We start from the raw sequence: 26,734 nt of genomic DNA, 5'->3' as shown, positions 1-26,734 counted from the left end.
AATTAGGCTGGTCTTCTGGAGGGGGTAGGTATTAGCATTATCTCTGATATCTCCCCTCTGGGGAAGGGAATCGAACCTGCACAAAGTTAAGTCCCTAACGTCTGGGTTTCGATATTACAAAGTCCGGTGCAACATGCCTCAGTTGATGAGCGATGAACAGAAGAGGAGATAACCAGAAGTAATCTGTATAGAATTGGTTAGCTCACTTTCAAGGGGGAGGTTCTAGAAGACTAGTCTGGCACTTACTCTTGTCAGTTCCTTTCCCCACCCCCCACCCCACATCCTGAACCTCTCTGGGCAAAGCTAGGTAGCATAACCAAAGATGGCAGGCCGGTAACTCTCAAAAAGAATGCCTGGGTGAGTCTGCAAGGATTTCACTGGGGGAGGGAGATCAAACCATTCTGACCACTGGTGTGGACAGGAACTGTGTGAGTTCTCTCCATCTGCTGCGATGGAGAAGCAGATAGTGGCTTAGAGAGTTGCCTTGTCACCCGGGGCCGCAAGTGGTGTGACTGGTCTGAGGCATTAGAGTCATCTGTCTGTCCTGGAAAGCTGGCGTGTCAAGTCCTACGTGTCACCAGGTCAGATTCTGATAAACGTCTGTTTGTTTGTAAACAACTGTGTCTTCACCTGGCCCTGGCCGTGGGAGTAGAGAGAGCAAGCTCTGGTGTCTTCTGAGGAAACCCATGCTATATGTGAGCCAATACTCCTGGGCTCATTAAACCTTATTATCTCTCTGTGGGTACCATTTCCACATACAACTGGGGCTTGGGTTCCGACATACAAATGAGGGGAGTGATTTTGCTCATCGAATACTATCTCCTCATTCTTCAGAGATCGTGTTTTCACATGCAAAAATGCAAAAAAAAAAAAAATTCACCAATGTCTTCCAATGGCCCTCAAAGCCAGCTCGTACTAGCATAGATTGAAAGTCCAAAATCCCATCTGAACAGCGTCTGAATTAGGAATGTCTGAGAGAGGAGTGGCTTGCCCTCAGGCAAAACTATTCCTCAGTCCTAGGAGCTTGACGAGGTATGAGCATCCTAAGGATGGCATTTCTTTTTGTTGTTTTTCCTTCTTTTTTTTCAAGGTAGGCTTTCTCTCTTGTTTGACTATCCCAGAATTCGCCCTGTAGCCCAGGCTGGCCTCAAACTCAGAGATCGACCTGCCTCTGCCTCCCGAGTGCTGCTGGGATTAAAGATGTGCACTACAAAGGAGGGTATTTCAAAGAGAGTAATAAAAAAAGAAAAAATGGAATGCAGGTACCAAGGAGTCCAGCTTTAGCCAAGCCAAATGTCTTATCTGGCCTCCAGGTGACCTGGCATGGCAGCGTCATCCTTCAACCCCACAGCTCTCTGTCAGAGCCAGAATATAGGAGCAAAAGGAGGAGAGGACCCTGCATCCTAAAAAAAAAAAAAAAAAAAAAAAAAAAATGCCCTCAGTTTGTGGTAGGAGTGGAAGTCCTGGTGAACTGTGGAAGGTCGCTGGGTCCTTGTTTCCTACTCTTCAAGGAGAAGCAGGTAGCTGACAGTCACTTATTCCCTGACTGTACTCCTAGGATCCCTTCTGTATCCTCAGCTTCTGCTGAACTGGCTAATGGAGACAGATGAATGGCCTCTCAAGTTCTCTCTACTATTTGCAAACGAATAGGTCGAGAATGAGCCAAATCAACAGGGTGAGGTTCCCTTGCAATTCCTCTCTTTTGTCTCTTTCTGGCATTTAAATGAGCAACACCCAGAAATCTGGATGCTTCTGCTAGGCATCTCCACAGCCTAGGGCAGACCTGCTGTGGGTGGGACACAGGAAGTGTCCCCACCTAAGGTCCCAGTGTAGGAAGGTTTGCCCCCCCCCCCCCCCCCCCCCGGCTGCTGGCACCATCCAGAGATGATCACTTCTTGAGGTTGCTGGCTTCTTCAGTGGGTTCATCTTTCTGAATGGACCATTGGGAGGTCCATTTGGCTTAGAGGAAGTAAGCTCCTGGGGTTCTGCCTTTGAAGACTATCTTCTCCACCCGGACCCTTCTTTGCTTTCTGGGGGTAGGGAGGCCATACTCTGAGTTCCCCTCCACACTCCCTTCATAATTCTGTCTTGCTATAGACCTCAGTGCCAGGAAGCCGAGTGACCATGGAAAGAAACCATGAGCCCAAATAATTCTCTCCTCCTAGGTGTTTATCTCAGGTCTTTGTCATGGCGACACGAGGCTAACACGGGTATCCAAGTTTGTTTGCGGCTTCTGCTTGGCACAGAACAGTGGAGCATAGTTCATAATGTGGTTCTGACTGCCAACACTGGTTCCTAAGATCTCCCCAGAGTCACTTTGGTTTTTATTTGATGGATGGATGGATGGATGGACAGACAGACGGATGGAAACAGTCAAGGTTGGCTTTGAACTTGTGGACATCCTATAATACTGGGATCACAGGCATGAGTTATCAACTCATCTTGAATCACCATTAATGTTCATATTTCTATCTCTTATGTTCACGATAAAATAAGTACTTCCTGGAACTAAGACATTTTCGATTCATTGGGTTTTTTTTCCTGACTCAGTCCTTGCTAGAATCACCTAATTTCTGCCTTTCTGCACTCTTCAGGGGACGCTTGGTTCTTTATAAACACACTCCTCACAGCTCTGGAAGCACCCACCCATTTCTCAGCTCCTGAGTCGCCATCGTTCCGGGACACTCAGTTTACCAGCACCTAAATCTGCATTTTGGTAAGCGTGCTATGCTAAAATAACTGATCAGTGCCTTGTGTCACACAATTTACTGTGTCTATTAAGGTGCCTTCGGGGCTAGTTTCTGGTTAGACTTCTCCAGCCTGCAGATGGCTACCATTTTGTTTTGTTTTTGTTTTTTCCAATATTCTGCATTTATGCCCCATTTCCCCACGTGCACAGGGAGGAGGGTTGTAGGAGGGGTGGGAGTGAGGGGAACTCTGATGTCCCTCTTCTTACAAGAAGATGAGTCTTGTCATACATTGAGAAAATTCCATTTGCTGGCACTGGATTTGCTGTGTATTTAAGGACCGTGTACCCTTAGATACCTAGAGCAGAAGGGGCCCAGCCAGGTGGATTAGCAGGTGAAGGTGTTGACCTCCAAGGTTGATGACCTGAGTTTGATAGCCAGGATCCACAGGGTAAAGGGAGAAAACTGACTCTGTTATGTTGTCCTAAACACACACACACACACACACACACACACACACACACACACACACACACACGGTGGGGGAAGAGAGAAGAAGAATTTCTTAAGAATTAAAAATTGAGGGCTGGAGAGATGGCTCAGCGGTTAAGAGTACCCGACTGCTCTTCCAGAGGTCCTGAGTTCAATTCCCAGCAACCACATGGTGGCTCACAACCATCTGTAAAGAGATCCGATGCCCTCTTCTGGTGTGTCTGAAGACAGCTACAGTGTACTTATATATAATAAATGAATAAATCTAAAAAAAAAAATTAAAAATTGAGAGTAGAAGCCTATGAGGAATTGACGAAGCAGGCAGGTTCTTTTTTTTCCGGAGCTGGGGACCGAACACAGGGCCTTGCACTTCCTAGGTAAGCGCTCTACCACTGAGCTAAATCCCCAGCCCTAGCAGGCAGGTTCTTATAGTAACATGATACCAAGTTCCCAGGATCTTAGTATGTATTTGAAGACTAAAGCCAAGCACAGCATGGGGCCTCTTTTTCTCTTCTTTTGCAACATGTAAGACAGTTTTCAATGCAAAACATTGGACGCAGCATAAACTGTAGAATTTGAGTCACAAGGCAGACCTCAGAGTTTCCTGGAGAAACTTTCCCTGTAGTTTCTGAGGTGCTGTTATGAACGATTCAGCAAAAAAAAAAACAAAAACAAAAAAAAAAAACTTCTTTCCTTTACTGTTACCATCAAGCCTGGGAACATGATGGCTGCTGCTTAGAAAAAGAAAACAAAATGAATTGAAAAAAAGAGTGAACGAAAATGTGGGGAAGTGCATAGTGTTCCTAGAAAGGCAAACTTTTTCCTCCCCCTGAAGCAGGGTCTCATTATCCCAAGCTGGCCTCAAACATACTAAGTAGCTGAAAATGGCCTTAAACTTCTGCCCCGAAACCCTCTACCTCCAAAGTGCGCTGGTACTACTGTACCAGGAAGGACTTCACGTATGCTGGTCCAGCACTCTACCAACTAAACTCCATCCCCAGAAAACTTCTTAAACAAACAGAACAACTGAAAAAAAAATAGTATAATAAGAGGGTAGAAAAGTGTCTCAGTGGGTATAAGTCCTTGCTGTGTGAGCACAAAGACCTGAGTTCAAATCCCTGGACAGGAGATCTGGAAAGACAGTAGGTGGCTAAGAACAAGTGCTGTTCTTCAATCTGTGAGCTCCACAGTCTGTAGTTCCAGTTCCAGGGCATCTGACGCCCCCTTCTGGCCGCCGTAAGAACCTGAGCGTTCTTGCCATTTTTCTCATACAAACACATAGATACATAAAAATGAATCTTCAAAAGAAGGAAGGAAGGAAGGAAGGAAGGAAGGAAGGAAGGAAGGAAGGAAGGAAGGAAGGAAGGAAGGAAGGAAGGAAGGAAAAAGCATAGTGCCTGGGTTGGGAAGAGTGTGGAGACAGATACATCCCCAAATGTCACTGGTCAGCCAGCATAGTTGCAGTTCAGTGAGAAACCCTGTCTTAAAAGAATAGAAGGGGTTGGGGATTTAGCTCAGTGGTAGAGCGCTTGCCTAGCAAGCGGAAGGCCCTGGGTTCGGTCCCCAGCTCCGGGAAAAAAAAAGAAAAAGAAAAAGAAAAAAAGAAGAGTGCTCGCTTTGGCAGCACATACACTAAAATTGGAACGATACAGAGAAGATTAGCATGGCCCCTGTGCAAGGATGACACACAAATTCGAGAAGCATTCCATATTTTTACAAAACCAAATTTACACAATATCTTTCTACAAACCCAGCACTACAAAGGAAAATAAATGGTAAAGCCCAACATAAGGAGGCAAGCTACACCTAGAAAAAGAAATAAACTAATTGTCTTGGCAACAAAACAAAGAGAAGAAAAGCACACAAACATAATCTGACATCCAAGTATGAATATAACAGGAAGCAATAATCATTATTCCTTAATATCTCTCAACATCAATGGTCTCAACTCCACAATAAAAAGACATAGATTAACAAACTGGATACGCAATGAGGACCCTGCATTCTGCTGCCTACAGGAAACACACCTCAGAGACAAAGACAGACACTACCTCAGAGTGAAAGGCTGGAAAACAGCTTTCCAAGCAAATGGTCTGAAGAAGCAAGCTGGAGTAGCCATTCTAATATCGAATAAAGTCAATTTTCAACTAAAAGTCATCAAAAAAGATAAGGAAGGACACTTCATATTCATCAAAGGAAAAATCCACCAAGATGAACTCTCAATCCTAAATATCTATGCCCCAAATACAAGGGCACCTACATATGTAAAAGAAACCTTACTAAAGCTCAAAACACACATTGCACCTCACACAATAATAGTGGGAGATTTCAACACACCACTCTCATCAATGGACAGATCATGGAAACAGAAATTAAACAGTGATGTCGACAGACTAAGAGAAGTCATGAGCCAAATGGTCTTAACGGATATTTATAGAACATTCTATCCTAAAGCAAAAGGATATACCTTCTTCTCAGCTCCTCATGGTACTTTCTCCAAAATTGACCATATAATTGGTCATAAAACAGACCTCAACAGATGCAGAAAGATAGAAATAATCCCATGCGTCCTATCAGACCACCACGGCCTAAAGCTGGTCTTCAATAACAATAAGGGAAGAATGCCCACATATACGTGGAAATTGAACAATGCTCTACTCAATGATAACCTGGTCAAGGAAGAAATAAAGAAAGAAATTAAAGACTTCTTAGAATTTAATGAAAATGAAGGTACAACATACCCAAACTTATGGGACACAGTGAAAGCTGTGCTAAGAGGAAAACTCATAGCTCTGAGTGCCTGCAGAAAGAAACAGGAGAGAGCATATATCAGCAGCTTGACTGCACACCTAAAAGCTCTAGAACAAAAAGAAGCAAATACACACAGGAGGAGTAGAAGGCAGGAAATAATCAAACTCAGAGCTGAAACCAAACAAGTAGAAACAAAAAGGACTATACAAAGAATCAACAGAACCAAAAGGTGGTTCTTTGAGAAAATCAACAAGATAGAAAAACCCTTAGCCAGACCAACAAGAGGACACAGAGAGTGTGTCCAAATTAACAAAATCAGAAATGAAAAGGGAGACATAACTACAGAATCAGAGGAAATTCAAAAAATCATCAGATCCTACTACAAAAGTCTATATTCAACAAAACTTGAAAATCTGCAGGAAACGGACAATTTCCTAGACAGATACCAGGTACCGAAGTCAAATCAGGAACAGATAAACCAGTTAAACAACCCCATAACTCCTAAGGAAATAGAAGCAGTCATTAAAGGTCTCCCAACCCAAAAGAGCCCAGGTCCAGACGGGTTTAGTGCAGAATTCTATCAAACCTTCATAGAAGACCTCATACCAATATTATCCAAACTATTCCACAAAATTGAAGCAGATGGAGCACTACCGAATTCCTTCTATGAAGCCACAATTACTCTTATACCTAAACCACACAAAGACAAAACAAAGAAAGAGAACTTCAGACCAATTTCCCCTATGAATATCGCCACAAAAATACTCAATAAAATTTTGGCAAACCGAATCCAAGAGCACATCAAAACAATCATACACCATGATCAAGTAGGCTTCATCCCAGGCATGCAGGGATGGTTTAATATACGGAAAACCATCAACGTGATCCATTATATAAACAAACTGAAAGAACAAAACCACATGATCATTTCATTAGATGCTGAGAAAGCATTTGACAAAATTCAACACCCCTTCATGATAAAAGTCCTGGAAAGAATAGGAATTCAAGACCCATACCTAAACATAGTAAAAGCCATATACAGCAAACCAGTAGCTAACATTAAACTAAATGGAGAGAAACTTGAAACAGTCCCACTAAAATCAGGGACTAGACAAGGCTCCCCACTCTCTCCCTACTTATTCAATATAGTTCTTGAAGTTCTAGCCAGAGCAATCGACAACAAAAGGAGATCAAAGGGATACAGATTGGAAAAGAAAGAAGTCAAAATATCACTATTTGCAGATGATATGATAGTATATTTAAGTGATCCCAAAAGTTCCACCAGAGAACTAATAAACCTGATAAACACCTTCAGCAAAGTGGCTGAGTATAAAATTAACTCAAATAAATCAGTAGCCTTCCTCTACACAAAAGAGAAACAAGCCGAGAAAGAAATTAGGGAAACGAAACCCTTCATAATAGTCCCAAATAATATAAAATACCTCGGTGTGATTTTAACCAAGCAAGTAAAAGATCTGTATAAGAACTTCAAGCCTCTGAAGAAAGAAATTGAAGAAGACCTCAGAAGATGGAAAGATCTCCCATGCTCATGGATTGGCAGGATTAATATAGTAAAAATGGCCATTTTACCAAAATTTTACAGATTCAATGGAATCCCCAACAAAATACCAATCTAATTTTTCAGAGAGTTAGACAGAACAATTTCCAAATTCATCTGGAATAACAAAAAACCCAGGATAGCTAAAACTATCCTCAACAATAAAAGACTTCTGGGGGAATCACTATCCCTGAACTCAAGCAGTATTACAGAGCAATAGTGATAAAAACTGCATGGTATTGGTACAGAGACAGACAGATAGACCAGTGGAATAGAATTGAAGACCCAGAAATGAACCCACACACTTATGGGCACTTGATTTTTGACAAAGGAGCCAAAACTATCCAATGGAAAAAAGATAGCATTTTCAGCAAATGGTGCTGGTTCAACTGGAGGTCAGCATGTAGAAGAATGCAGATCGATCCATTCTTATCACCCTGTACAAAGCTTAAGTCCAAGTAGATCAAGGACCTCCACATCAAACCAGATACACTCAAACTAATAGAAGAAAAGGTGGGGAAGCATCTCAAACACATGGGCACTGGAGAAAATTTCCTGAACAAAACACCAATGGCTTATGCTCTAAGATCAATAATCGACAAATGGGATCTCAGAAAACTGCAAAGCTTCTATAAGGCAAAGGACACTGGTTAGGACAAAACAGCCACCAACAGATTGGGAAAAGATCTTTACCAATCCTACAACAGATAGAGGGCTTATATCCAAAATATACAAAGAACTCAAGAAGTTAGACTGCAGGGAGACAAATAACCCTATTAAAAAATGGGGTTCAGAGCTAAACAAAGAATTCACAGCTGAGGAATGCCGAATGGCTAAAGAAATGTTGAACATCTTTAGTCATAAGGGAAATGCAAATCAAAACAACCCTGAGATTTCACCTCACACCAGTGAGAATGGCTAAGATCAAAAATTCAGGTGTCAGCAAATGCTGGCGAGGATGTGGAGAAAGAGGAACACTCCTCCATTGTTGGTGGGGTTGCAGACTGGTACAACCATTCTGGAAATCAGTCTGGAAGTTCCTCAGAAAATTGGACATTGAACTACCTGAGGACCTAGCTATACCTCTCTTGGGCATATATATACCCAAGAGATGCCCCAACATATAACAAAGACACGTGCTCCACTATGTTCATAGCAGCCTTATTTATAATAGCCAGAAGTTGGAAAGAACCCAGATGCCCTTCAACAGAGGAATGGATACAGAAAATGTGGTACATCTACACAATGGGATATTACTCAGCTATCAAAAACAATGACTTTATGAAATTCATAGGCAAATGGACGGAACTGGAAAATATCATCCTGAGTGAGGTAACCCAATCACAGAAAAACACACATGGTATGCACTCATTGTTAAGTGGCTATTAGCCCAAATGCTTGAATTAACTTAAATGTACAGAACACGTGAAACTCAAGAAGGATGACCAAAATGTGAATGCTTCACTCCTTCTTTAAAAGGGGAACAAGAATACCCTTGGGAGGAAATAGGGAGGCAAAGTTTAGAACAGAGGCTGAAGGAACACCCATTCAGAGCCTGCCCCACATGTGACCCATACATATACAGCCACCAAACTAGATGAGATGGATGAAGCAAAGAAGTGCAGGCCGAGAGGAGCCGGATGTAGATCTCTCCTGAGAGACACACCCAGAATACAGCAAATACATAGGTGAATGCCAGCAGCAAACCACTGAACTGAGGACGAGACCCCCGTTGAAGGAATCAGAGAAAGGACTGGAAGAGCTTAAAGGGGCTCGAGACCCCACAGGAACAACAATGCCAACCAACCAGAGCTTCCAGGGACTAAGCCACTATCCAAATACTATACATGGACTGACCCTGGGCTCCAACCTCATAGGTAGCAATGAATAGCCTAGTAAGAGCACCAGTGGAAGGGGATACCCTTGGTCCTGCCAAGACTGAACCCCCAGTGAACGTGATTGTTGGGGGGAGGGTGGTAATGGGGGGAGGATGGGGAGGGGAAGCCCATATAGAAGGGGAGGGGGGTTATGGGGAGGTTGGTCCGGAAACCAGGAAGGGGAATAACAATCCAAATGTAAATAAGAAATACTCAAGTTAATAAAGAAAAAAAAAAGAATAGAAGAAGAGAGTTGACGCCTCCCTCCTCTGGAGTATACAGGGGCATATGCACACATGCAAGCACACAGATACCACAACATACATAAACAGATAAATAAAACAATAGTACCCCAAACGCCATACGCATCCATCTTGTACAGATATCTATTGTCCATAAAAAAAAAAAAGGTTTGAACTATAATAGTTCAAATAAAAAAACTAAATTGAAAAGTAGCTCATAGGAGAGAAAGGGCAATGGTTAGTGTACAAGCCCAGAGCCAGAGGTGTGTCTTTTAGAGCTACCCTGTGCCACCCTGACACAGGGGCACGTTGACTCCCAACTTCTGCCCTGGAAGGCTTGCTATTTATGTATTGCTGGGGCTGGAGAGATGGCCAGGAGGTTAAGAGTACTGACTGTTCTTTTTTTTTTTTTTTTTTTTTGGTTCTTTTTTTCGGAGCTGGGGACCAAACCCAGGGCCTTGTGCTTCCTAGGTAAGCGCTCTACCACTGAGCTAAATCCCCAGCCCCAGTACTGACTGTTCTTGCAGAGGACCTGGGTTCAGTACTCAGCACCCACCGATGGCTCGCAATCATCAGTAAGGGATCCCACACGCTCTTCTGGCCCCCAGAGACACCAGGCTTCCACAAGTGATGCACATTACAGTCATGCAGGCAAAACGCCCCACACATATAAAAAGAATACAATTTAAAAACTGGATATTCTTTATCTTAAAAAAAAGGATATATATGCTAGTTATCAGAAACACCACTTCTCCGTGTAATCTTTGTGACACTTCATAATTATATTTCTGGGAAATGATCCTAAAAACAACAGACTCTGCAGTTCACTCAGTGATTTATGGGCTTGACACGCTCGGAGTGGGTTATTTATAATAGTGGAAATATTGGAAACAACCTAAAGATCCAACCGTGAAGGAATAGGTCATAAATTACATAATTTCCGTATGATGGATTATAATACAGCTGCTTAAAACATAGAGGGTTTATGCTCTGATGTTCAGACAGAGAAAAATGAAAGGTCCGGAATTATATCTAAGCAAAATCTTAGCTAAGCAAAAGAAAGACAGTTTTTTTGAATAAAAAAAACTGGAAAGAATTCTGCTGAGATGTTAGCAACAGTTACATCTGTGCGGTGGTAAGAGTGTGAATGCTTTGTTCTGTTGGGTTATTTTTTAAATCTCTCTTCCCCTCTCTGTCTGTCTATCTCTGTGTATGTCTGTCTGTGTCTGTGTGACTGTCTCTTTTCTTCCTCGCCACTCTCTAAATAGTGCAACTTTAGTGATTGAGGAAGAAGTAGATTATAAACATATAAAGAAACACAAGGAAAATCTATCATTTCTCTTTTTTTTTTCTTTTTGTTTCTAAGACAGGATTTCACATAGGCCAGGCTTTCCCCAAGCTCATTATATGGCTAAGGATAACATCAGACTCCTCCCCCTCCTGCCTCTATCCCTTCCCAAGTTACTCGGCATGAACAGCTTCTGTCTCCAGCAAGTTTTACACATGTCCCCTCTCTGAATGGCTGACTTTCTCATGCTGACCTTGAGAACACTGAGCTCCAGGTAGACCTGTTTCTCTCGCATTGATATAGGGCTATTATGATTCAAAGACCACATCATTATTAGAAGCCATTATGCCAAGGGTTAAGTCTCTTCTCTATAAAAGCTGCGTGGCCTTGAACGCAGCAGCCAATTTTTCTGTGTCTCTCTGCCTCATCACAGAGGAGGGTGATGTCCGTGCCTTCTTCCCGTGATTGCACCTGAATCTGAAGGACCAGGAAAAATTCAGACCCACTAGCAAACAGAGTAGAGCCAAAAACGTAGGTTAGCCAGTTCAGTGACTCTGCTCCAGGAACTAGCTGACCATAAAGTTAGATTAAAATCTTAAAGAACAACCTTGAGAAACAGGAAGCTTCCCTTTGTGATTTTTCACTGGTATTCTCCACATTTTCCAATGATGCCATCCCTCCCCCCTCGGGTTGTGGCTTCTTCCTTTAAATACCCCTTCTCCCAGCTACTCAGGGTCGAACTGCTCTACCCCTGTGTGGGATATGAGTCTCGACCCCAGTGCACTGGTTCCTATCAATAAACCTCGTGTAATTACAGCAAGGACAGTCTCTCGTGAGTTCTTGGGGGATCACGTCATCCCAAGACTTGAGTGAGGGTCTCCTGGCTCTGGGGTCTTTCAAATCGAGGTTGTGAGGTAGCACTTCTCACAGAGTAAGCAGTCCCTGGATGCTGCCTAGTACTTCCTGCACTCTGCTGCAATCTTATTCATCCCCGACTCTGATTTCATAAACAGTTTATCCGAGAGCAGTTTCTGTCCTCTTCACTAGGATCCTCAGACCCTGCATGGTGCATCCCCCTCTATCCTCAGATACCAAGCTTCGGAGTTTGGGGCTTGCCAGCCTCTCAGACAAATAGAAAGTCTGCTGACTGCTGAGGGTGACCTGAATGCTCATTCTGCACTGCATCCAAAAACCCAAATTGTTTTATTAATTAGTGCAGAAATCCAGGAAGGCCTGCCCCTCAGGTCCAACCTGGCTGGACCTCTTCCTCCACCAGCCTTCTTTCTCCATCCTCTTAGTCCTGGCTTTCCTTTATCTTTCTTTCTGAGAGACTCTTGCCCTCTGTTAATTGCACGAATGGTAAACTTACTCTTTTTTCTTCTAACCCAGCAGTTCTCAACCTGTGGGTCATGGCCTCTGTGTGACTTGACCAACCTTTTCATAGGGGTTGCCTAAGACCAGTGGAAAATGGAAAACATAGTTATTTATATCGCCATTCATACCAGTAGCAAAATTGCAGTTAATGAGGTAAAAATGAAAATAGTTTTATGGTTGAGAGTCACTACAACACAAGGAACTGTATTAAAGGGCTGTGGCGTTAAGAAGGTTGAGAATTACTGTTCTAACCCAACCTCTGGCACTTGAGAAACTTTCCTATTTCCATAGCCACACACACCACCAGCCATTTTCCCTGCAGACACAGAAGTAGGTAAAGAGGGCCTGTTGTTCCTCCTGGCTGGTTCCTTGAGAAACTCTTGGGAACTTTTCAGGGACCACTTCGAGGTAAGAAATTAGCCTTATGGATGCTCACAGCCAACCACTGAACTGAGAACGAGATCCCCAATGAAGGAGTTAGAGAAAGGACTTAAGGAGCTGAAGGGGTTTGCAACCCCACAAGGAGAACAACAATATCAACCAAACAGACCCCCCCCCCAGAGCTCCCAGGGACTAAACCACTATCCCAAGAGTACACAGGGATGGACCTATGGCTCCGGCCTCATATGTAGCAGAGGATGGCCTTGTTGGGCATCAATGGGAGGAGAGGCCCTTGGTCCTGTCAAGGCTCTCTACCCCAGGGGATGTCAGAGCAGGGAAGTGGGAGGGAGTGGTGGGTGGGTGGGGGAGCACACTCATAGAAACGGGAAGATAGTGGGTTTCTGGAGGGGGAACCAGGAAAGGAGATAACACTTGAAATGTAAATTTAAAAAAGGAAAGAAAAAAGAAAGAGAAATTAGCCTCAGCCCATCCAAAAGTTATAGCAAGAGCAATAATAACCCTATATGCTCAAAGAGATCCCACTGGCCTGTCTCCTAAGAAAATTTAACAGCTGGGCCTCAAGTTGGATCCTGTTCTGTCCCTAATATGCTCTTGACAACCAAAACTGGTGGCCTAAATTATTGGAACCTACCATTTTGTAAGACTTTGACAAAATTCCTGCAGTGAAATTGCAAATAGTCCAGAGTTCTCCATCTCTAAACGTTCTCTAATCTCCACTAACACTACTGTTTCTAAATGTTAGGACTGGGTTTTTTTTTTAGCTCAAACTTCTAAACAGAATTTCCCAGACTTTCTCTCACTCTTCCATTGAGTGGACAAGTCCTGTCCCTGCCAAACTTTCTCAAAGGGGCTCCTACCCAGGCTGTCTCTCCACACACACTTCTCCACACACATCCATCCACCCACCACCACTGTCTTTTTTTCCCCTAGTCCCTAAGTTTGCTCTCTGAGTGCCTGGGAGATGAACAGCTGGTCCATAGATCCTGTTTTCCTTTGACACAAAAGGTCTTGTTGAGGCCTGGGGCCTCCTCCCTTCTGGGAAGCCCCTAAATCCAGCCCACAATAAGAAGACAGTTCTAGTCCATATGGTTTCTGACGTTTTTTAATTATCCAGGTGTTCTACCATTGAATCTTATCTGCGTTGTGGCACCGAATGGGAGCGGCCAAGATAAAACAGCAGCAGCCAGGATGGAGCCACTGTGCAGGATTCTGAAGACTTAGGACTCACCAAGAAGCTGCCTCTGGAGACGGGATTTGTCCTCCCACTTCAGACTCCAACCCGGTAATCTCAAAACATCTTCCAGAAACCCTATCCTGGATCAGGTTGGCCCCCTGACTCTGTGACAAAGGAAGAGGGGAGATAACACAAGAGCGCAAGAGAGGACATTACACTCCCAAGGACAGTTAATGGGTAAGCTATCTCCGACTATTATTTATCCCACAATACAGAGATGTCTGCAATAAAAACAGTTAATGGGAGGCTTACCCATGGAAAGGACAGAGAGAACCCTCTGCCTAACCAATAATTTCAATATAATAGTTTTGTCAGGGTTCCTTAAGTCAGTTTTTAGGGGAGTTGTAACAGATTTAAGAACTTTTTTGGTTAGATGATTCTGTATACTGTAGAAATACTGTCTTTGTCTGTAAGACTTAACTGAAAATTTACAAAGCCTCAGATTTTAGCAGTATACACACAGATATTGTTAATGTATTACATTATCCCACAAGCGTAGTTAGGACTCAGCTTTCTTTTGATAAGGCGGTATCACACACTATCTCTCATAAGCCAAATGTATAATTGCAGTTCACCTTGCTAAACAAAGCTGACATTAACTACGAGGTTAAAATGTTTCCACTGACTTTGTCCTAATGTTCTCCTCAAGGTGGTAATGGAGGAGAACTGATAGCTAACTTCTGATTTTACGTCTCGAACTTTTGAGCCAAATCACTGTCCTTATGTCTTGGAATAGGCAATGAATGGTGATGAAAAATTCTGTTTAACTAATTCAGACCCTAAGCCTCCAGAGGACACCACTCCCCCAACAGGAAGTAGCCAGATAGGAAATGAGAGCCCTAATCATATACAGGAAGTAGCCAGATAGGAAATGAGAGCCCTAATCATATACAGGAAGTAGCCAGATAGGAAATGAAGGCCTAAATCATATGTATGTATGTATGTATATATATATATATGTATATATGTGTGTGTATACATACATATATATGCATATATATACATACCATCTCTCTCTATATATATATATACCCTATATATACACCACACACATATATACCATATATAGATATAGATATAGACATAGACATAGACATAGACATAGACATAGACATAGACATAGACATAGATATAGATATAGATATAGATATAGATATAGATATAGATATATGGTTGGGATGGGAATAAAGGAAACCCTACCACCACAAAACCAGGGTCACAAGGTAGGGCCAAGGTTTCAGGAAATGTGCCAGCCATGAAATTCTGGAAAGCAGATAACACCTGCCACACATCCTGGAGCCCTGAGGTTGCAGGAGCAAGCCATCTGACTGACCTCCCATCTAGCAGTTCTGAAAAGCAGTTTATCCAGAGAAGTGTGTGCACAGGTATTGTATACATTATCCCACAGGTATAGTTCTCTCTCTAGTAAGGCTACCGCCACACACTACTGCCTCGCATAAGCCAGGAGTGTAACCACAGCTCACCTTACTGAAACAAAGCTCACGCTAATCATGAGGCTAAAATGTTTTCATTGACTTGTCTCAATGTTCTCCACAAGGTTGGAGAACTTTTCTCCTTTCTCTCGATCACAAACACTGTTCTCAGCTCTGTGTTCTCCTAAACACTAGGTATTAACTTCTTGGATCAATAAAAGTCTGCTTTGGCCATTTGAGAGCAAACTGAGTCTTCTACCCTTTCGTTTTCTTCCTCTTACTTATTTCTTACAATATTTATTAGAGGGTTGGGGATTTAGCTCAGTGGTAGAGCGCTTGCCTAGGAAGCGCAAGGCCCTGGGTTCGGTCCCCAGCTCCGAAAAAAAGAACCAAAAAAAAAAAAAAAAAAAAAAAAAACCAAAAAAACCAAAAAAACAAAAAAAAACCCAATATTTATTAGAATTTTTGATCTGATTAATCTTTGATCTGACTAATTTCTATCATTGTCCTTGTCCTGTTTGTTTTCCCACTTTCAATGTCTTGTGCAATTCCGTTCATTTCATCCTATGTAATCTTATTTTGTTTCTCTTTTTTTAGTGTATTAACTAAGTTACTATTTTTTTTAATAGTTATCATAAACTTTGGTAAATGCATTCACATTTAATGTAAGTCTATTTTCAAAGAGCTCTAAACCATTTCACAAGTTCTATGAGAACCTTATAGTAAGTAATACAAGATCGGGGCTGGAAAGACGGCTAGAAGCAATGAGTGCTCTTGTAGAGGACCTGGGTTTGGTTCCCAGCATCCACATGGCAGCCAGCAACCATCTATATAACTTCAGTTCTAGGTGATCTGACACCCTCTTCTGGCCTCTCTGGGTACCATGTACGTAGGTGAACTATTTACACACATTTAGGCAATTAGAAGTCCAGAGAGAGTGAGCTAGAGGCTGTTGGACGGCTGGAGCGGAGCAATGCCTAAATCAAAGGAACTTGTTCCTTCAAGCTCTTCAGGTAGTGATTCTGACAGCGAAGTTAAAAGAAAAAGTTAGAGAGGAAAAAGCAAGTTGTCCCAGAGAAAACTGCGAAGAAGCAAAAGCCTGGTGAGACTCGTAGAGCTCTGGCGTCCTCCAAGCAGAGTTGTAACAGCAGAGATGATGACTTGTCCCAGATTGGAAAGGTGGGATCTGTCAGTGTTCGGGACTTTAAAGGAAAGCTTCTAGTTGATCTTAGAGAGTATTGGGTGGACTCAGAAGGTGAAATGAAACCGGGGAGAAAAGGTGTTTCTTTAAACATGGAGCAATGGAGCTGGCTGAAGGAACAGATCTCTGGTAGATGATGCAGTCAGAAAGCTGTAAAACCTGAGCTGGATCAAACCTGTACTGTGGTAGCTATTGTAATCTGCCTTTTTACATTGGCTTTTGTTTTCTAAATGTTGTTTTCTAAGCTGATGTATATGTGGATTGCAGAACTATTTGTAAGGCAAAGGCTTTTCTTTTTTCCTGGAGCTGGGGACCGAACCCAGGGCCTTGCGCTTGCTAGGCAAGCACTCTACCACTAAGCTAAATCCCCAACCCCAGGCTTTTCTAAAATGCGCATTATTAAAATGTTCTAAGTGAAGCTAACTGCTTTATTAAAGAGGATTGCTTTGTGTCCCCTACCTAGTGTAAAAATGTCAGATCATTACAATCTTAAAATATAAATAAATAAATATAGGCAATAATCCTCAAAAATAAAATACAATTCTTCCCATCCCTGGATTTTGTTACTCATTTCATTTTTTTATTTTAAAAACTTAATTATAAAAAATTGGCAGGTAAATAAAAACATCACACACACCACAGTCAACCATGTCTTATGAGAATTACCCATGCACTCACTCATGCACGCTCACGCATGCGTGTTTTGATAGTTTCTGAAGAGAGTTGGCTGCTGGTCTTTGTTTTCTCTTCAGGTAAGCGATCTTTTCCACACTTCCCCCTACTCGTTCCCTATCCCCCTCCCCAATATGACTTCTTTTAAGAATTTTTCCAAAAAAAAAATAAATAATAAAATAAAATAAGGAAAGAAAAGAATTTTTCCATTCCCAGTGTGGAGGCACATGTCTTTAATCCCAGCAAATGAATGTCTGAGTTTGAGGCCAGCCTTGCCTACAATGTGAGTTCCAGGATAGCCAGGGCTACACAGAGAAACCATGTCTCATAAAAACAACCCCCCCCCCACAACGAAAAATTTTTTTCCTTGCCTGATTTAATGAAATTTGAACGTTGTCATCACAGGTGTGCTTTTTGGTTTGAATTGAAATGTCCTCTCACTTGAAAGTGACAACTGTGTCTTTGTCCGTGGGGTGGATCAGACCCAGGTCTAGGGCACGCTAAGCAGGCACTCTACCGCTGAGTTACCAGCACCAGGAAGCCCCTTGATTTGAGCGTGCATCCTTCTGGGTATTCTCTGAACTTCTTGGATCTGTGCTTTAGCGACTGACATTAGTGTGGGGGATATTGTCCACTGTTATCGCTTTACATATTTCCTTAGTTCCCCCTTTCTTCCAGCACCCCTCTTAGACCTTTCATAACTGACTTGAATATTTTGTTTTTTTGTTTTGAATATTTTGTTCTTGAATATTTTGTTTCGGACTTCTTCCACTGGTCTCGGCCATTTGAGGGTGACTTTGAACGTCTCATCCTCCTGCCTCTATTTCCTGAGTTCTGAGGTTACAGGTGTGGACCACTGCACCCGGTTTATGGGGTGCTGGGAGTGGAACCCAGAGCTCTGTGCATACTGGGGTACCAACTGAACCACACCCTTTGCCCCATCTGTGACTCTCTGTCATTACATCCTGAAGCTCAGAACTTCTCTCTACAAGCACATCCTGTCTTTTAAGAAGCGTCATTCTGTGGATGTTTTCTTAACAATAACATTTCCTTTTAACTCTTGATTTCTATACTTACAGTTACATTCACTTTGTCTATCTTTTTTCCCCATTAACTCCTTTTCCCTTTAAACCCATTAGCATGGTAATAGATTTTTGAAATTCTGATATGAAAAACCCAAACCCATATCCTATTTGACTTTAGACTCTGTGTTTCCTCTTAGTATATTTTTATTTTATTTTATTTTTTCAGACTGGTCTCATGCAGCTCATACTGGCCTCAGGCCTAATGTACATAGTCAAGGATGATTTTGATCTTTATTCATCTCATGTTAGCATCATACATGTGCACCAACACGCCTGGCCTTACCGTGTAGTTTATTGAAAGGAGAACATGAAGTGCTAAATAAAAGGAACTGCAGACAGTTGGGCAGTGGTGGTATGCGCCTTTAAACCCAGCCCTCTAGAGACAGAGGCAGACTGATCTCTGTGAGTTCAAGACCAGCCTGGTCTACAGAGTGAGTTCCTGGACAGCCAGGGCTATACAGAGAAGCACTGTATTAACAAAACAAAACCAAAAAATGGGACTGCAGGAAATAGGCCTTTAGTCTTACTGTACAAAGTGCAAAGCAAAGGAAACACTCTGTTTTCATAGGTCTCTCTCTCTCCAAGGTGCCTGCCTGTACCCTTGGGCTGTGACCTTTGCTGGTACTTCTGTGAAAGGTCCACTTGTAGGTATGGGACAGGATGGTTGCAGGAAGCAGGACTGATTATTTCCCTTCCCCTGGGTGGAAGGCTGGAAGGAGCAGGCCTCTTTCAGATGGGACAGGCTCTAATAACTAACACCCTGGGGGGTCAGTCTGTGGTAAAGTAATGTCTCTGTGGGTCAGACCTCAGTACAAAATATTGGGGTCTATTCCAAAACAGTTATTTTCCTCTCCACCTCCCAAGGTACAAGAGGATTTTTCTCCGACACATACTGTGGAAGGTAAAGATCAGAGGCGTGTGGGACTGCAGACGACCTGGACCCTCAGGGAGTTGTATCCACAAAGCCTCAGAACAGTCCGTCAATGACAGTTCACCTTCAGTAAGCCCAGCACAAGATCTAGGACCTTCCTTCTCCAGTGCATTGTGACACTATGTATCAGATCCGCCTGTCTCTCTCTAGGGTTTGTCACATTTGAGGTCACTGCTCTGACAGACAAAAGAGTTACTGAGAATTAAGTTTTGGAAGCCAGTCGCTTAATAGGGTGGGGTGGCCACTCCTAAACTCTTACATGCCAGCCTGGAAGCAGGAAGCCAAACATTGTTAGCGGATAGGGATGCAAAACGGACCTAGGAAGCCAGCTTCCTGCAGCTGTTTCCCTTCTCCAGCTAGCAGTCGACCTCCCTCGGGCATTTTTCCTTCTGTCTTGGTAAAAATCTTCAGATGACCTCAGTCTTTTTCATAGACATTTCTTTATGGTATCTGGCTGGATCCTTCTGAAAAGCCATGCTGAGGTGGGTGTTGGGATCCCATTTTGGCGATGAGCAACTTGGCATTCCAAGTAGGGTAATAACTTCCCCAAAGTCCCAAGGCCAAGACACAAACCCAAGGAATAATAAGTAAAACTCTCAGTGGGTCCCCTGCACAGGCTGAAGCGGAGGTTCATGTGTCAGAGCTGAAATCTTTTGCACTTCTGGCCACAGCTAAGGGACCTCTGAGTCCATAAATTGTGCATCGATCTATAATAAAGTACTTTAATCTGCTTGAGTTCTGGAATTAGAGGCACTGCCATCGCACCTGGCCTCAGCTATATCTTTTTTTTTTCTTGGTTCTTTTTTTCCGGAGCTGGGGACCGAACCCAGGGCCTTGCGCTTCCTAGGTAAGCGCTCTACCACTGAGCTAAATCCCCAGCCCCAGCTATATCTTGAAAAGGGAAATTATTTTATAAAAGACAGAGGCACAGACCTAGGAAATGTTCAGTGTCTGGGGAAGGACTCGAGATCGGAGGAAGGCAGTGGGCTATGGTAAGAGAATGTAAAATCAGAGCATTGGATGAGCTCGAAAGGGAATTTTTTTTTTTTATGTTAGAGTTAGTGATCTGTGGGCCAATGTTAAGTAACACAATATTAAAACAAACCAAGCAAAACAAAATGCTCTGTGTGTGTGTGTTTGTGTGTGTGTGTGTGTGTGTGTGTGTGTGTGTGTGTGTGTTGCCTCGTCAAGGCCACGTCAAGAGAAAGCTGAGTATCTCCTTCTGAGTTGGATGTGTTCTTGATAAAGATCTTCCTAATGCTCAGCCTTACCCTTCCTAACGCTGTGACCCTTTGATACAGTTCCTCATGTTATGCTGACCCCCCCAACCTCAAAATTATTTCCACTGTTATTTTATAGCTGTAATTTTGCTACTGTTATGAACTGTAATGTAAGTAGTTTTGGAGAGAGAGGTTGCCTAAGGGGTCTTGATCCCCAGGTTGAGAACCACTGATCTAGATCAAGGAGGATTGGAGAGAGGAAGCACAAGTCTGTTCCGGCTGCATCGTGGATGCCAATTTGCGCGTTCTCAGCTTGATTATTGTAGAAGGAGGTGAGAAGAGTGTCCCTGGGTTCACAGATGTTACTACTGGGCTTTGCTGGTTGGGATCCAAAAGAGCTGGCAGGATCTGAAAGCTTTTCAGTTTCTCTAAAGAAGATGATATCCACCAATATGTTGTCAGAAAGCCCTTAAATGAGAAAGGAAAAAGCCCAGGCCCAAAGCCTCCCAAGACTCAGCTTCTCATTACTCCATGTTTCCTGCAACACAAACACCAGCTATGAGCTTAAGAAACAACGCACTAGGAAAAACAAGGAGGAGATGAAGAGGGAGGAGGGTAGGTAGGAGAGAAGAATGGTTGGAGTCCCAGGTGAGGAGCTTGTGCTTCAACAAGGGTTGATCGTAGCTCCGTTTCCTATATGTAGCAGCCTCTATACTATCCTGCCCAATTCATTGTCATGGCTGTGGGTTAAGTCATCTATACTCCAACCTACAAATGGGAGGATCATGTTGTGACTAGACAAAAAGGATGGACTGACATTGCCTTCAGCCACCGTTTTTCCTGTCAGAGTGTTGTCTGTCTCCAGGGAACGTAAGGTTGCTAAACTTATGTTTACTATTGATAGTTGTGTTTCTGGAAGGTGCTAGAGTCCATAGGAAGTGGGAGGTTAACTCAGAAGGGAACTTATTAACACAACCTCCATGAAGCTGCCATCCATGATGGGGTGGGATTTGGGGTGATGCTGCCGTTTGGGGTCACCTACCTTCCTAGAGTGTAAGCTTTCACCTATGTTCTGGTAGAAAGCACAGTAAACTCAAAGTTCCACACAGTTGGACTCTAGGGGACTCTTGGTTCTGTCACCAGTGTCCTCTGTGAGGGGAGTGGATGGTTATTCACGCCTCTCTGAGATGGTTCTCAAACTTGAGCTTAAATCAGAATCACTTGGAAAGCATCTCCCTCAGCGGCAAGGGAAGATGCTCAGGACACATTGTCCGGTGGTGCTGATGCTGTTCTGGGGTGGGGCGGTGAGTGACTGATGCCGCCCCTGGAGAATCCCTTTTCTTTGACTGGATGCCACTGAGAGAGGTACTCTGTGCATCCTTCTCATTTCTTATCAGTTATCAACAGTTTAGAAATCAGATTTCTCTTTAAAAGCCTGATTTTGGCCTTTCTTTAAAAAAAAATCCAGTAATGTTAAGCCTTCTCTAGTGATCACTTGCCTGGCTCAGTTCTAGCTATTCCTTTTAGGCAGGAGGGAGACCTGCTTACCATTGCGTCACAAACCCCATCAACCCTACCCTGTCTCACTCATTGCTTTTGTGGGCATTTGGTTCTTATGTCTCTGGAAAAGATGGTGGGGGACTTTTGCAATTCAGGATTCTATTGCTGTAACAAAGCACTATTACCAAGAAGCAAGTCGGGGAGAATAAAGTTTATTCAGCTGAGACTTCCACCTTGTTGTTTATCACTAAAGGAAGTCAGGACAGGAAACTCACACAGGACAGGAACCTGAAGGCAGGCGCTGATGCAGAGGGCATGGAAGGGTGCTGCTGACTGGCTTGATTCCCCTGGCTTACTCAGCTTGCTGCTTTGTTTTAGAACTCAGGACCGCCAGCCCAGGGATGGCACCACCCACTATAGGCTGGACCCTCCTGGTACTGATCATTAATGAGAACATTCCCGATAGCTGGATCTCATGGAGGCATTTCCTCAAGTGAGTCTCCTTCCTCTCTGATGACTCTAACTTGCGTCAAGTTGGCACAAAACCAGCCAGTCACCGAGACATAATGCAAAATGTGGAGGAGAGACGTAAGCATAGCTGAAAAATTCCCATCCCCATTTCCTACGTGATTAATTCAGTCACCCAGCAACATAACCTAGGCAGTTAGACAGGACCCCATTCTCAGTGACATGTGATTTAATACTCTGCTGTTCTCATATTCCAAATTTCTTAAACATGTTTTATTATTTTATTATCTTTGAGAGTCATATAGTTATACAATGTGTTTTGATTACAACCACTCCATCTTCAAGAAATTGCCATTTCTTGGTAATTTCTGTTCTTTCTTTTGTCTCTCTGGTTCTCTAAAACGTATTTGTGAGTGTGTTGTGGGAGCCATGCACATGCCGCTGCCTGTGCATGGAGATCGGGAGACAACCCCCGGGAATTAGTTCTTTTCTCCCGTTATGTGGGCTCAGGAAGATTGAATTCAGGGCCCCAGGCTCGGCAAGCAAGGGCCCTTACCCCACCCCCACTCAGTGTACCATCTCACCAGCTCCAGTGCTTAAAAATTCTTAGACAATGGGTCCTGCGTTTTCATTTTGTTTTAGTACTCACAAACCCTGGACCTGGTCTTGCAGGCACACCCACTGTCTGAGCTTGAAGGTGACACTTCTTACAAGCAGGTCACGACAGAGGGTGTGCGTGGAATTCCAGGATCAGATCATCTAAGGAGTACTACTGAAACTGTCTGCTTCTGCAGACGAGATACTTATTTCATTTTATTGCTGTGTCCACCAAGGTCCAGAAAGAGGAAATTAACTCCCCTCTCCCAGCCCCGGGGTCACGGACAAACCCTGAAACGGAAGCCAAATTGGAAGTCCAAAGTGATGAGTCCGCAAGTCAGTCGATACTAAGGCCGCCAGTGAGATGAGTCTGAGCTGTCGCGCATACCAATGTGGAGACTGTTAACTGAGCTCGGCCAACTCTGCTTCATCAGGTTGAAGCAGAGGAAGTAGATAAAACCCGAGACTGTGGGGGTGGGATGAGAGAGCACGTGCTCTGGAGAGCGGCAGAGGGGGACCTGTTTTAGGATGACGATGGGGGAAAGGGAACCAAATATGAACTCTGCGAACTTATCAAGCTTCCTTCTGCCTCCACATAAACTGCAAAGGGGAAAGGAGTGTGCGCACTCGCGCAGGGAAAGCCCCACTCATGCGCTCTCGCCCATTACAAAAATGTCAGTTAAGGTCGAAGGAAGCCCTTGATTTCAGAAGGCTCCACTGAGAAGTAGCTCCGTTGTTGGTCCATTTCCAGTGGCCTGGTTTTCGGTTCGTGGCTGCACACACCCAGCAAGAAAGCTGCAGCTCCACAGCTGGCTGGGTATACACTGAGGATGAAAGCTAGGAAACGAGTTAGCCCTACGGGGCACTGCAGCCCTTCTCATCTCCTCCCATGGCTTGGGTCCAGGGGATCCTTCTCTCCCACCCAGGTTTCCGCTCAGGGATAGTTAAGGAGCCAAGGGCTGGATGGAGAGTTGCGTCTCTCACTCAATGTTGTCTTGGTGTTGGCAATGCTACCCCAAGATGGACCAGTGAGCATCTTGTCTCGTGGAATGTCAGCAGTCTTTAAGATGTGTGTGGATCTGTGCTTGTGTACGTGTTTAGATGTATGGGTGTATACAAACATGAATGGATATAAATGCTGGAGGAGAAAGTTGCGCGCACTGGTGTATTTACTCTTCATCTAATTCCCTTGGAGCAGGTTCGAACCTGAAGTTCAGTTGGCAGCCAACAAGACCTGTAACACTCCTGTCTCGTTCCCTGATCCCTATTCACACAGCACGTAGATGCTCGTGCAACTACACCTAGATTTTTAAGGTGGGTTCCAGAGATCTGACCTAAGGTTCTCGTACTTGTGAAGTGAGTCTTCTCGCCCACTGAGCCCTGTCCTAACCTGAGATGTTTTTACATTTGTGTCTAGCGGTGTTCTTGCCACCACATTCGAAGAGAATCGTCTGAAACTAAGCCAAACAGTAGCAAAAGACAGTCTGAGTTCCAATGATGCTTTTAAACCTGCGACTTGAGTGGTCTGAAGTCTGTCCACTCCTTAAACTTCTTATCTATATAAATCAAGAATTTTCCCTTCTTGTTTACACTACTTCGAGATAGGGATCTGTCACTTCCGTTGAAAAATGTGTCACTAATAGAAAGGATTCCTTTATTCTCATTTCCCATGCTACTGGATGCTGGAATTATAAGAGCGGACAAGATTGAGATGGCAAAATATATTGAAGGGCATGAAATATTGAAAATCTTAACTTGGCAATTCTATTTCTAGAAAATTATCAAAAAGGGAAAAATGATTCTTCAAAAATAGAGCTTCAAAGATATTCATTATGGAATGACTTCTATTCTTCAACTTAATAGTGAAGTACCACAGAGTGTATGTGTCACTGACACTGGAGCCAACTTGAACACATTCCCAATTTGGACACAACATGCATGGGCACCCATGACCTGCACTCCAGAGATGCCCTGTTTCTTTCCCTGTTGTGTAGCAGTTTCCTCTTCTACTGAAATAATCTCTCTTGCAGAGAAGCTACTTAAAACAGAAGATAAACAATTAAAAGCAAATAAAGAAAAAAGAAGATAAACAATTCAAAATAGCTTCAGGAAGTTCCTGAAACCAACCAGATTCACTAGGCCCCTCCCTCCCAAGAGTGAACAAAAAAAGCTTCTGAGGGTCTCCAGACTGCATCTCTCTGACAAGCCAAGCTGTCTGGAAGAACCAGAGACCAGCAAAGCAGCAGCAGCAAGAAGCAAAAAGCAATGGAGCTGCCTTAAAGGTGAGATCAACTGAGCCTCCTGAAAAGGACACTCTCCAACCCTGCAGGCTGTGCAGCACAGGCTGTGAAGTGCAGGCTGTGTGGGGTGCTTCAGGTTTCCAGGTTTGGTGGTATGTCAGTCATTTTAGGGTGGGCTTTGGTGATATGGCTGTCTTTAAGTCATTTCCTGTAAGTAACCCCTCACCCGTATTCCTGCAAGTAATCCCAGTAAAGCTCACTGATGGAGCGACTTGGACTTTGGTGGTATCTGTACTTCCTGTGAGTGAGTAGACAGATGTGTGTTACATCTCCTGTCTTATCACATAACACTCATACACAGGGAGTCCCTCCAGGGCAGGGTAACTATTAGCCTTCTACCTACATTAATTAATTTTGATTCTTTTTATTGTATATACAAGGAGTCACAATGTCTAACTCTGGGCATTTGGGAGGAGGAAGGTATGGGGAACATCTTTTGCTTAATTTTGTGTTTGTGAGCACTCACTGTGTTTTCTAGATTGTTTATTCTGTATAGTATTGCATTATTAGAGTGTGCCTCTGAACATTTACCTGTTTGTAAACATGTGGGTAGTTTCCAGATCGGTGATATTGAAAGCATTCTTCTGGCTAACACATATGAACATCGGGGGGGATATAGATGTAGACATGGCATGGTGGGGACATGAAATGCTGGGGTTTAGTACACTAGCAGCTCTAGAAGAGGTGGCTCAGCAGTGTATCAAACTGATTCTGCCACTTAACACTCCCGCAACAGGAGCTCCGATTTCTACACCCGCGCATTAAGACTTGGTACCGTCATTTAAGAGAATGCCAGCTGAGGGATGCAAGCCTGCTGATTCGAGCATTCATCTGGGAATGAGAGACTGGAGGATCTGTAGTTCAAGGCCACCCTTGGCTACATAGGGAGTTGGAGGATTGATGAGACCCAATTGCAAGAAAACAAACAAAATTTTCAGCGTGCGGTAGGTGGGTGCTCGAATCAAACTGTCCTTTTGGTTTCTACTCTCCTGGTGACTAATAGGATTGTAAAGTTTGTCATATGTATTTTGGCTTCTCAGAAGACTGCCCAAGCCGATTCCCCAGTCTTGTACGGGGCACCCTATTTTATTGCTTTGCTGGAGTTCTTTAAACATCCGGGCTACAGCCATGTATCTAAATACATTCTTTTACTTTCTCAGAGAATATTTTTTTAATTAAAAATATTTTAGAAATTTCCTTTATTGGTATATATTCATTGCACATGATATTGGGTTTCATAAAGAATTTCTTTTAAGTGTAAAATAGTTTACCATAGAAAGCATCTTAATAGTAATACAGGATTTATCATTTTTCATATATTTTTGAAACCCATTCAGGAAATTCCTTCCTACCCCAGAATCAGAAAACAATGTTCTATTTTCTTCAAAATAAAAATTTGCTATGTTCATTTGATGTTTATTT

General features: G+C 43.3%; 1 long non-coding RNA gene, 1 other non-coding gene and 1 pseudogene across 11 annotated transcripts; all 3 read left to right on the top strand.

The window, feature by feature from the left end:
• Positions 1–285: 285 nt before the first annotated feature.
• LOC148002834 (uncharacterized) lies at positions 286–26,734 on the top strand. Of its 10 annotated transcripts, none has more exons than XR_015631548.1 (7): positions 286–581; positions 2,595–2,716; positions 13,786–14,082; positions 22,326–22,440; positions 24,211–24,326; positions 25,043–25,294; positions 26,049–26,730. It is a non-coding gene; the product is annotated as an uncharacterized LOC148002834 (long non-coding RNA). The 10 variants fall into 10 exon arrangements; XR_015631544.1 differs by having other exon boundaries at positions 306–357; XR_015631543.1 differs by having other exon boundaries at positions 306–357; positions 24,787–25,294.
• On the top strand, positions 4,788–4,894 carry LOC120095500 (U6 spliceosomal RNA). Its single transcript, XR_015632483.1, has one exon. It is a non-coding gene; the product is annotated as a U6 spliceosomal RNA (small nuclear RNA).
• Positions 16,288–16,774, top strand: LOC103693316 (activated RNA polymerase II transcriptional coactivator p15 pseudogene; annotated as a pseudogene).

Source organism: Rattus norvegicus, chromosome 10 (assembly GCF_021556685.1).
Source record: "Rattus norvegicus strain SHRSP/BbbUtx chromosome 10, alternate assembly SHRSP_T2T, whole genome shotgun sequence".
NCBI classification, from domain to species: domain Eukaryota; kingdom Metazoa; phylum Chordata; class Mammalia; order Rodentia; family Muridae; genus Rattus; species Rattus norvegicus.
This window is presented reverse-complemented; position numbering and strand designations above follow the sequence as displayed.